The sequence below is a fragment of the Jaculus jaculus genome, chromosome 4 (genome assembly GCF_020740685.1).
Source record: "Jaculus jaculus isolate mJacJac1 chromosome 4, mJacJac1.mat.Y.cur, whole genome shotgun sequence".
Classification (NCBI taxonomy): domain Eukaryota; kingdom Metazoa; phylum Chordata; class Mammalia; order Rodentia; family Dipodidae; genus Jaculus; species Jaculus jaculus.
In genome coordinates, this window is record NC_059105.1 from 155,323,048 (window position 1) to 155,333,950 (window position 10,903).

Here is a 10,903-nt window from a genome sequence, read left to right on the forward strand (position 1 = left end):
CTGCGCGTGGCCACAACCCTGGGGGAGGGCGGCGGCGGGGGCGCGGGGCGGGGCCGGGCGCGGGCGCTCGCGGGGCGGGGACCTGCATCCCGGCCTGGGGGGGGGGGGGCGGGGGGGCTCGCGTAGGCTTGATGGGAGCTGTAGTCCGCTGAACGTTGCTCTTTCTGTAGGGACTGTTTTTTCCTTTTGTCTTTATTGACAACCAATGCCTCGTTTTTTAAAAAAAATATTTTACTGTTTATTTGACAGATAGAAGAGAGAGAATGGGCGCACCAGGGCCTCCAGCCGCTGCAAACAAACTCCAGATGCATGCGCCGCCTTGTGCCATCTGGCTCATGTGGGTCCTGGGGAGTCAAACCGAAGTGCTTTGGCTTTGCAGGCAAGCGCCTTAACCGCTAAGCCATCCCTCCAGCCCCCAGTTCCTCGTTTGATTCATGATTTTGTTGTTTCCAGTCAGGAGTGGTCTACTGAAGATGCTGGCAGAAATCCTGATACACGAAAATCTTTTGTGTAGCTAGAACCTTTGTTTCTGAAAATGCATTTTGCTGATTTAACTTGTGGACTCACCATATTGTACTACTGAATTGGTCCCATCTCTTTGCAAATGAAGACCTCGGAATCGTAATTGCGGATGAACTCAATGTATTCTCTTAGTCTACAAATTTCCAGTGTCTATAAAGGACACTAGGTGGGCATCAGGGAAACAAGGGTGAGTATGATTTGTCTAGTCCTTGTAGAGTTAATAAATAGTAAAACAGAATAATCCAAGCACTGACAGCTGGTAGAAAGAAAAAACTGGAAGATTCCTTTGGAGAGGGTGGAAAAAGAAGGCCTCTTTAAGGAGGTGGTATTTGCGCTGTAAACACAAAGAGAAAACCAGGAAAAGCACCCAGGAGAAAGTTACAGGCAAGAGGGAAGATGAGGTTTAGTATGGTCATTTGAATATCTGCAGAGAGATGGCTTAGGGGTGAAGGTTCTTACCCCTAAAGCCTAAAGACCCAGGTTCGATTCCCTAGTACCCACATAAAGCCAGATGCACAAGGTGGTGCATGCATCTGGAGTTCTAAGTGGCTAGAGGCCCTGGCACACCCATTCTCTCTCTTTCACTCTCTCTCTCTCTCTCCAGGAAATAAAATATTTTAGCCAGGCGTAGTGGCACACGCCTTTAATCCCAGCACTAGGGAGGCAGAGGTAGGATGATCACTGTGGGTTTGAGGCCACCCTGAGTCTAGTGAAATCCAAGTCAGCCTGAACTAGAGTGAGACCCTACCTCGAAAAACCAAAAAAAAAAAAAAGAAAATATTCTTTTAAATATAATTCAGGCCAGGAGTGGTGATACATGCCTGTAATCTCAACACTTGTGAAGTGGAGGCAGAAAGATCAGGAATTCTATGCCACCTTTGGCTACACCATGATGAAGACGAGGTGAGGCTATATGATAAACCTGTTTAAACCCCACACCTTGACCAAAAAGAAAAAAAAAAGATATAATTGTGTGAGGGGTTTTTTTTGTTGTTGTTGTTGTTTGGCTTTTCGAGGTAGGTTCTTGCGCTAGCCCAGGCTGACCTGGAATTCACAATGTAGTATCAGGGTGGCCTTGAACTTACGGAGATCCTCCTACCTCTGCCTCCTGAGTGCTGGGATTAAAGGCGTGCGCCACCATGCCCGGTTGTTGTTGGGTTCTTTCTTTTTTTACCTCAACATGGTGCACGACTTCTATCCTACCACTCTGGAAGCTGAGGTAGGAGGATCTCTGTAACTCTGAGGCCACCCTGAAAGTACACAGTGAATTCCAGGTCAGCCCGGGCTAGAGTAAGACCCTACCTCGAAAAATCAAATTGAAAAAAAAAAGAGAGAGAGAGAAAAGTGATCACAGAAGGAAGGTGAGAGAAACTTGAAATAAACCCAGTGGCTACTAGCTATCATACTATCATTGATTCAGGCAGTCCATAGTCTATTTCATTCTCCTGTAGCCTCCCAAACCTGACATTCAACTACCTGTGAGTGGCATATTCTGTACGTTTGGGGGATACAGATGGTGGCTACTTCACCCTAATTTCCTTACCTCCATGTCACTCAGTGTCAATTACTTAAACGTAGATGGGTAGCTTTAAGTGAAGAGTATCTGGCCAGGGTAATCCTTAAATTCATGAAGTTCTGAAACCTATTCCAGTTCATAAGCCATGTATCATACTCCAAAAGACCTAGCTAAAACAATATTCTTGGAGAGTGGGTGAGATATACTCACACCACGCCCCTGCTTCCTTACCACCACCCTTACTTAGTTGAGGTAAAAAACAACAAAAAAAAAAAAAAAACACAATTCCTTAATATAAAGGTATGCACCGTCATGCCCAGCGCAATTCCTTACCACCATAAATGTGGGACCTGAGAGGTGGCTTAGCAGTTAAAGGAACTTGCTTGCAAAGCCTTAGGGCCTGGGTTTGATTTCCCCAGTACCCATGTAGAGCCAGTTACAGAACTGGTGCATTCATCTGGAGTTCATTTGCACAGGCAGGAGGCCTGGCATATCCTACCCCACCCCCACTACAAATAAATATTTTTTTAAACCATAAATGTAGAACAAAAATGTAACAAGATAATGAAGGAGAACAGGGGAAAACTAGCTTCTGTTAAGCAGTTTCAATTAGAAACTGAAGCCCAGAGAGACCCAGAAGATGCCACTGCACCCTTACACAGCATGCAGCTCTTGGCAGGAATGGAACTGTGTCTGATCAAGATTGATCTATGGTGCTCCTTGCTACCCACAGTCTAACACACTACCTACACAGCCGACCCAGGTGGGCTGGCTCTGGGGTCTACCCTCCAATCTACAAACCAGTCAGGTCTTCCCTTTACATACCTGAATCTGACAAAAGAATGCATTTTCAATCACTATAATGGCTGCAGCCCTCTCGCCCCTTGCTCTGTGTGATGCTCCTCGCCTTACTGTATGCTGCTTGGATACACTGAGTCTGTCCCCCTCCTCATCCAGCCTAGCTCCATGGAAGTGGTGGTGGTGGTGGTAGAGAGCGTAGTACTGTTTCCTGGTCAGAAGAATTCTCTGCCTGTTTCCTACCCTGGAGTAACTTCTCACTTTAATACATGTATGATTTTCCTCTGGTCTCTGAGTCTACCCCATGCATATTTCCCTTTACTCCAGATCTACCATCTGGATGCTTTTACTAACTCTAGGCCTGTGACCCGTCTCTAAACTCGGGGTAACTCTGGGTACAACTCTCTTTCCTCCTTAAGATTTCTCATCTGGATTTCTTGGCTTGGATATTTTCTCTTTGCTCTTCTTTCTTTTGTCACCATCATTAGCTCTTTTAACTTTCATCTGTGGAGAAACTCAAGGTGGATGCTATCTGTGGTTGGTTGTCCCTTCTAAATTTCCCTACACAAGCTCCTAAGTCCTATCCTCCATGGGCTTGTGGCTCTACTCCAGTCTCCCTAAAAACCTCGATTTTTCTTAAATGATAACTTATGCAATGTTTTTCACACGACAGCGTGCATCCTACTTCCCACCTTTTATGACTCTGCTCTAGCCTTCTTCCTGGATCCCAATCCCCTTTAAATAAAACCCACAATTTGTGATTTCGCACCTAAATAAACTTAATAACTCATAATTTATCCTTCTTGAGTTTGACTATCAATTCTTTGTTAAAGAAAGGACAGAATCCAAACTTGAGGTTCATAAATTTGAGGGACCCCCTCATGAACTCCAAAATCCCACATCAATAACAATATCTATTACCTTAGCCTAAAACCAAAAAAAGGATTAAAAAAAAAGTGCTTACTACAAATGGCAGTTTGAAGTTATGTCCCCTAATAGATTCAGTTTCTTTTTAATTTTTTTTTAAATTTGTTATTTATTTGAGAGCGACAGACACAGAGAGAAAGACAGATAAAGGGAGAGAGAGAGAAAGAGAGAGAATGGGTGTGCCAGGGCTTCCAGCCATGGCAAAAGAACTCCAGACGCATGCGCCCCGTGCATCTGGCTAACGTGGGACTTGGGGAACCGAGCCTTGAACCGGGGTCCTTAGGCTTCACAGGCAAGCGCTTAACCACTAAGCCATCTCTCCAGCCCTAGATTCAGTTTCTTAAAGCCTGGAACTTGGATCTCCAGCCACCTGCCTGGAGGAGGTGTCACTGGGCACAGACCCTGGGTCCAGCCCTAAGATGTCAGTTGATCTGGAATTGCAGCCCAAGGTATGCAGAGCACTTGAGCTTTGCCTGGGGTTCCCGGTGTGTGCCTGCTCGAGTGTGGTGCTGGGTGGTGGGTTTTCTCTTTGGGTGGATCTGTGAGGAGGCCAGCTTCTTTTACCATTACAAAACTTCCCCTGCATCTGCAAGCCTGCAATAAATCCTGTTCCCCCCTAAACTGTGCCTGGCTTGGAGGTTCATCCCAGCAGCATGGAGCTGACTGCAACACCATATGAATCGATGAAGATGTCAAAATTTATGCCACCTGCCACCCCCAGGCAACAAAAGTCACATCAGTTTTCTTCATTTTCTCATTTTCATCACACTCGATCATGCTCACCACCTGTGTAGATGAGTAGATGACGACCGTGGTCTAAAACACAATCTTACTAATTTGGAAGTGTGTTTAATGACTGATGAAACTTGGTCCCAAGCAGTTTTTTTGTGGGTTTTTGTTTTGTTTTGTAGGGTCTCACTCTGGCTCAGGCTGACCTGGAATTCACTATGTAGTCTCAGGGTGGCCTTGAACTCTTGGCGATCCTCCTACCTCTGCCTCCCGAGTGCTGGGATTAAAGGCCTGTGCGAGAGAGAGATAGAGATAGAGAGGGAGAGAGAGTGTGTGTGTGTGAGAGAGAGAGAGAGAATGGGCGCACCAGGGCCTCTAGCCACTGCAAATGAACTCCAGACGCATTCAGCACCACATGCATCTGGCTTACTTGGGACCTGGAGAATTGAACCAGGTCCTTAGGCTTTGCAGGTATGCACCTTAACCGCTAAGCCAGCCCCCCAAGCAGTATTTTTTAAACATTACATATATGTATGCCCACACTTTCTCTTTTTTGATTTTTTTTTTGTTTTTATTTTTATTTATTTGAGAGCAACAGACAGAGAAAGAGGCAGATAAGAGAGAGGGAGGGAGAATGGGCGTGCCAGGGCCTCCAGCCACTGCAAACGAACTCCAGACGTGTGTGCCCCCTTGTGCATCTGGCTAACGTGGCTCCTGAGGGGAATCAAACCTGGGTCCTTTGGCTTCACAGGCAAGCACTTAACCGCTAAGCCATCTCTCCAGCCCCACTTTCTATTTAAACAGAGGCAGTTAGGAAAATATTTCAAAACCGTTTGAATCGTTATGGGATAACAGAGAAGGTGCTGGGATCTCAGTGTGTCCAGCTAACCTTTTTTCTCTGTCTTGCTTGCTCTGTCCTTCAGTGGAACTTGAAATGGCTGGTGGTACTGCTGGGAAGGACTCTGGAGAAGGCCAAGCCAGAGGGTTACCTGCTCAGACAGCTCACTTGCAGTTAGCGCCCCGTGGACTGTATTTGTTGACACCTGAAATCTAGGACAACCAGCTACGGATATGCGGGTGTGACTGCTAAATACAGCACAGCAGTGCTGTCCTTGCCATTGAGGTACTTACGTGGCAGGAAATGGATCAGAGACTTAAAGGTAGAGTGCGCTTCCCTCAATCACTTGCAACTTGCTACTGGTTGAGATGAACTGGACTCTCATCAAGGCTACACAGCTGGTGGTGGTGTCAGGCAATATTCACAGACTTTAGCGGAGAATGTCTGGAAGCAGTGACTGTGGTCCACCACGTGTAGATATCGTGCAACATCAGTCAAAAGGCTGAACCCCTCATGAAAAGATGCCTCAATCAGTATTATCTCAGGATGCTAAATATTCTAGGCTTTTGTTTGTTCCTTGAGTCGCGTTTAACCCAGTCTGGCTGAACTCACTATGTAGCCAAAGCTAGACTTGAATACCTGATCATCTTGCTTCCACTGCTGGGGTTACAGGCATGAGCCACTACACCTGTCAGGACTCTTAAACTCTAGCTTTTAAATATTTTATTTATTTGAGAGAAAGAGGTAGACAGAGAATGGGCACACCAAGGCCTCCAGCCACTGCAAACAAACTCCAGATGCATGTGCCATTTTATGCACCTGGCTTTATGTAGGTACCGGGGAACCAAACCCAGGTCCTTAGGTTTGCAGGCAAGCACCTTAACCACTGAGCCACTACTCCAGCTGTCCATTATTGGTGATTCCAGAAGACTACTCTGCGAAAAATACAATTTTTGTTTTTTGTAATTGATTTAAACAAGTAGAAAGTTTAATTAGCTTTCCAGTCAACCAAATTTCTGTATTACAGTCATTCCCGTTTAAGCATTATCGTGGCTTCAAAGAAACCATTCTGAACTAATAAATTTGATGAGGTGACAGTTTTATAAAAATTGTTTGAATTTTGTTTGGGTTTCCCACTCTAACCTAGGCTGACCTGGAACTCACTCTGTGCTCCCTCCCAGTCTGGCCTCAAACTCACAGCAATCCTCCTACCTCTGTCTTTCAAATGCTGGGATTAAAAGTGTATGTTGCCATACCTGGCTTTTTGAATTTTAATGTGACATAGAGATTATACTAACAAGCATTTGGGTTTGTACAGATTATTCCACTTTGGAGAATAAGTTCAAAAAAGATCATATCCCTCACCCCTGCAAAAAAAAAAAAAAAAAAGGAAAGGTTTAAATAAAGACCTAAAATGTAGTTATTAGAGGAGCCAGGCATGATGGCGCACACCTTTAATCCCAGCACTTGGGAGGCAAAGGTGGGAGGATCACCATGAGTTCAAGCCCACCCAGAGACTATGTGGTAAACTCCTGGTCAGCCTGAGCTAGAGTGAGACCCTACCTCAAAAAATATATTTACTATTATTGTTATTTTATCATTATTGAAGGGGAGATAGTAGTTAGAAATGGCTCAGTAGATAAGGTGCTCTCCACACGATGAATCCCTGAGTTCAGATCCCCAGAACCCATGTAGAGCTTGAGGCTGAGGCAAGCATCTGTAATCCCAGTGTACCCAAAAAGAAGGGAGCAGAAATGGGAGAATCAGCCAGAAGCTCACAGGCCAGCTAGCCCGGTATGTTGCACTGAGGTTCACATTGCTGGTTGAAATCACCCAACCAAGAGCAGCTTGTGGGAAAAAGAGGTTTATTTTGGCTTACAGACTCAAGGGGAAGCTCCATGATGGCAGGGGAAAACAATGGCATGAGCAGAGGGTGGACATCACCCTCTGCCCCCCGTAAGAGGGACAACAGGAACAGAATGTGCCAAACACTGGCAAGGGGACACTGGCTATAACACCCATAAGCCCGTCCCCAACAATACACCACCTCCAGGAGGCGTTAATTCCCAAATCTCCATCAGCTGGGAACCTAGTATTCAGAACACCTAAGTTTATGGGGGACACCTGAATCAAACCACGACACCTGGTACATGTAGTGGATGAGGAACCCTGTCTCAAATAAGGTGGAAAGTGAGAACTGACATCTGAGGTTGTGGTCTGAGCTCCAAATGTATCACATCACTCACACCTCTCCAAAAATAAGGGAAACACAAAGCACATAAGAGGACAACAGTATATACCCTCAACAGTGGGCATGGCTTTAAGGGAGAGTACTCTTAATACTTCTAAGAGCCTAAAACAGCACCATGTTAAAAGATCTTGGGGGCTGGAGAGATGGCTTAGCAGTTAAGCACTTGCCTGTGAAGCCTAAGGACCCCGGTTCGAGGCTCGTTTCCCCAGGTCCCACGTTAGCCAGATGCACAAGGGGGCGCACACATCTGGAGTTCGTTTGCAGAGGCTGGAAGCCCTGGCGCGCCCATTCTCTCTCTCTCCCTCTGTCTTTCTCTCTGTGTCTGTCGCTCTCAAATAAAAAAAAAAAACTTAAAATAAATAAATAAATAAATAAAGATCTTGGGCTATAGGGATGTATGAACATCATTGGGATTGATAAATACTATGGAAACTGGGGCCAAGCATGGTGGCACAGCCTTTAATCCCAGCACTCAAGAGGCAGAGAAAGAAGGATCACCGTGAGTTTCGAGGCTACCCTGAGACTACATAGTAAATTCCAGCAGGTCAGCCTGGGCTAGAGTGAGACCCTACCTCAAAAAAAAAAAAAAAAACTATGGGAACTCTTAAAAGTTGGACTGAATGTATTGCATTTTACCTCATGGATGTTATCAGTTTATGGAGGCCAGGGGCGGAATGTGGTGGTTTGATACAGGTGTCCACCATAAATTTAGGTGTTCTGGATGTTAGGATCCCCAGCTGATAGCAATTGGAAATTAAAGCCTCCTGGTGTGGTGTGTTGTTGGGGGCAGGTTTATGGGTGTTATAGCCAGTCTCCCCTTGCCAGTGTTTGGCACACTCTCCTGATGCTATTGTCCAGCTTATGTTGGCCAAGGGGTGATGTCCACCGTCTGCTCATGTCATCATTTTCCCCTGCCATCATGGAGCTTCCCCCTCAAGTCTGTAAGCCAGCCAAAATAAACCTCTTTTTCCCATAAGCTGCTCTTCGTTGGATGATTTCTATCAGCAATGTAAACCTGACTGCAATACCATGTAAAGCCAGATACACTAAGTAGTGCTTGTATCTGGAGTTCATTTGCAGTGGCTATAGGCCCTGGTGTGTCCATACTCACTATGTGTCTGCCTCCTCCCACACCAAAATAAATAAGTAAATACAATTAAAAAAAAAAAAAAACAGGGCTGCAGAGATTGCTTAATGGTTAAGGCACTTGCCTATAAAGCCAAAGGACCCAGGTTCAATTCCCCAGAACCCATGTAAACCAGATGCACAAGGTGCATGTGGCCGGAGTTCATTTGCAGTGGCTGGAGGAACCTGTGCTCCATTCTCCCTCCCTCCCTCCCTCCCTCTCTCTCTCTCTCTCTCTGCCACTTTCTCAAAAAAGAAGTAATTTTTTTAATTTTAAGAAAAACCTCCAAAACATCAAGGTGGTAAGAATAAGAGACTACTGAATGCTCAGCCCTAAATAGGGTATCTATATCACCCAAGATCAGGGAACATTGTAGGAGGAAAAAAGAATGTAAGGGAAAGAAGGTGGGGAGGAATGTTATAGAATGCAGTCTTGTGGACATGGCGTGATGACACAGCCATTATACTCATGAATGCACAGTAGCTGTGGTTTCCTGCAAAGCATGGACCCATCAACATTCTGGTACGGAGAGAGAAGGAGCACAGAAGACCCATTCCTCCCTAAGAATCTACAGGCAGGACTTTTTTTTTTTTTTTTTTTTAGTTTTTCAAGGTAGGGTCTCACTGTAGCCCAAGCTGACCTGGAATTCGCTATGTAGTCTCAGATGGGGCTCAAATCAGAGTGATCCTCCTACCACTGACACCCAAGTGCTGGGACTAAAGGCGAGTGCCACCACACCCAGAAGTAGCACTTTTTTTTTTTTTTTTTGCTTTTTCGAGGTAGGGTCTCACTCTGGTCCAGGCTGACCTGGAACTAACTATGTAGTCTCAGGGTGGCCTCGAACTCATGGTGATCCTGCTACCTCTGCCTCCCAAGTGCTGGGATTAAAGGCGTGTGCCACCACGCCCAGCACAGTAGCACATTTTGCTGGGGCAACGGGAGGCATTTTCTTCAGTGATACAGGCACAGATAAGGTGTTTCTACTCCTGTAAATAAACTTCCACCCATGCTCATGCAGAGACCATAATTAAACTCAGTGGGTCATCATAAAAAAATAAAAATAAAACAGACTGTGGAGAGATGTATCAGTGGCTAAGGCGCTTAACTGTAGAGCCTAACAACCAAAGTTCAATTCCCCAACACAAGTTTGATTCCCCAGTGCCTGCATAAAGGCAGATGTGCAAAGTGACACATGCATCTGGAGTTCGTTTGCAGCAGCTAGAGGCCCTGGTGTGCCCATTCTCATTCTCTCTCTCTGCTGGGCATGGTGTCACACACCTTTAACTTCAACGCTCAAGAAAGAGGCAGAGGTAGGAGGATTGTTGTGAGTTTGAGGCCAGCCTGAAGACTACACAGTGAATTCCAGTTTAGCCTGGACTAGAGCAAGACCATACCTTGAAAAAGCAAAAAAGAAAAAAGAAACAAGCCATGATGGCACACACCTTTAATCCTAGCACATAGCAGGCAAAGGTAGGAGGGTCACTATGAGTTCACATAGTGCAGCCTGAGACTACATAGTGAATTCCAGATCAACCTAGCTAGACAGCGATCCCTACCTTGAAAAAATAAATGAAGTACAAGTAATTAAAGCAGAGGTGGGACTAACTAGTAAGAAAACAGGTCCACCAGGAGGGACAACAGAAGGTAGTGTGATCAAGATACATTACGTATGTAGGACTGATATTCAACTCTCCAGGTCCCAAGTAAGCCAGACACACATTGATGCATGCACACAAGGTCGCACACGGAGTTCACATATCTGGAGTTTGATAGCAGTGGCTGGAGGCCCTGATATGCCAACTCTCTCTCTCTCTCTCTCTCACACACACACACACATTAAAAAAAGGGGGGGCTATAAAAAATATGTAACAAAAGAAAAAAGGAGCAAAGCCAGCCAATTGATTTGTTTCTACAGAAATGTAGAGAGCTGGCAATAGTGATGCGATGTTACGAGCCTTAAGGACAGCTGAAGCCTTTAAGGTCTCTGAAAATGGCTACAATACCTTAATGTTGAAGCATTTTCATAAGATTTTAATGTAACTTGTTCTAAATTTAATGAAAGCTAAGAGTTAATAAATTGCATGAAGAAAAAAAAAAGAGGAGCACAGGGCTGGAGAGAGTGGCTTAGCAGTTAAGGTATTGCCTACGAAGCCAAAGAACCCAGGTTTGATTCCCCACTACCTATGTAAGCCAAAT

The 10,903-nt window shown here is 45.3% G+C and overlaps 1 long non-coding RNA gene and 1 pseudogene across 1 annotated transcript; both read left to right on the top strand.

Moving 5' to 3' along the window:
* Window positions 1-307: 307 nt before the first annotated feature.
* LOC123460049 lies at window positions 308-6,875 on the top strand. The gene is made up of 3 exons (XR_006636762.1): window positions 308-709; window positions 4,088-4,212; window positions 5,416-6,875. It is a non-coding gene; the product is annotated as an uncharacterized LOC123460049 (long non-coding RNA).
* Window positions 6,876-10,594: 3,719 nt separating this feature from the next.
* LOC123460530 lies at window positions 10,595-10,709 on the top strand (annotated as a pseudogene).
* Window positions 10,710-10,903: the final 194 nt, after the last annotated feature.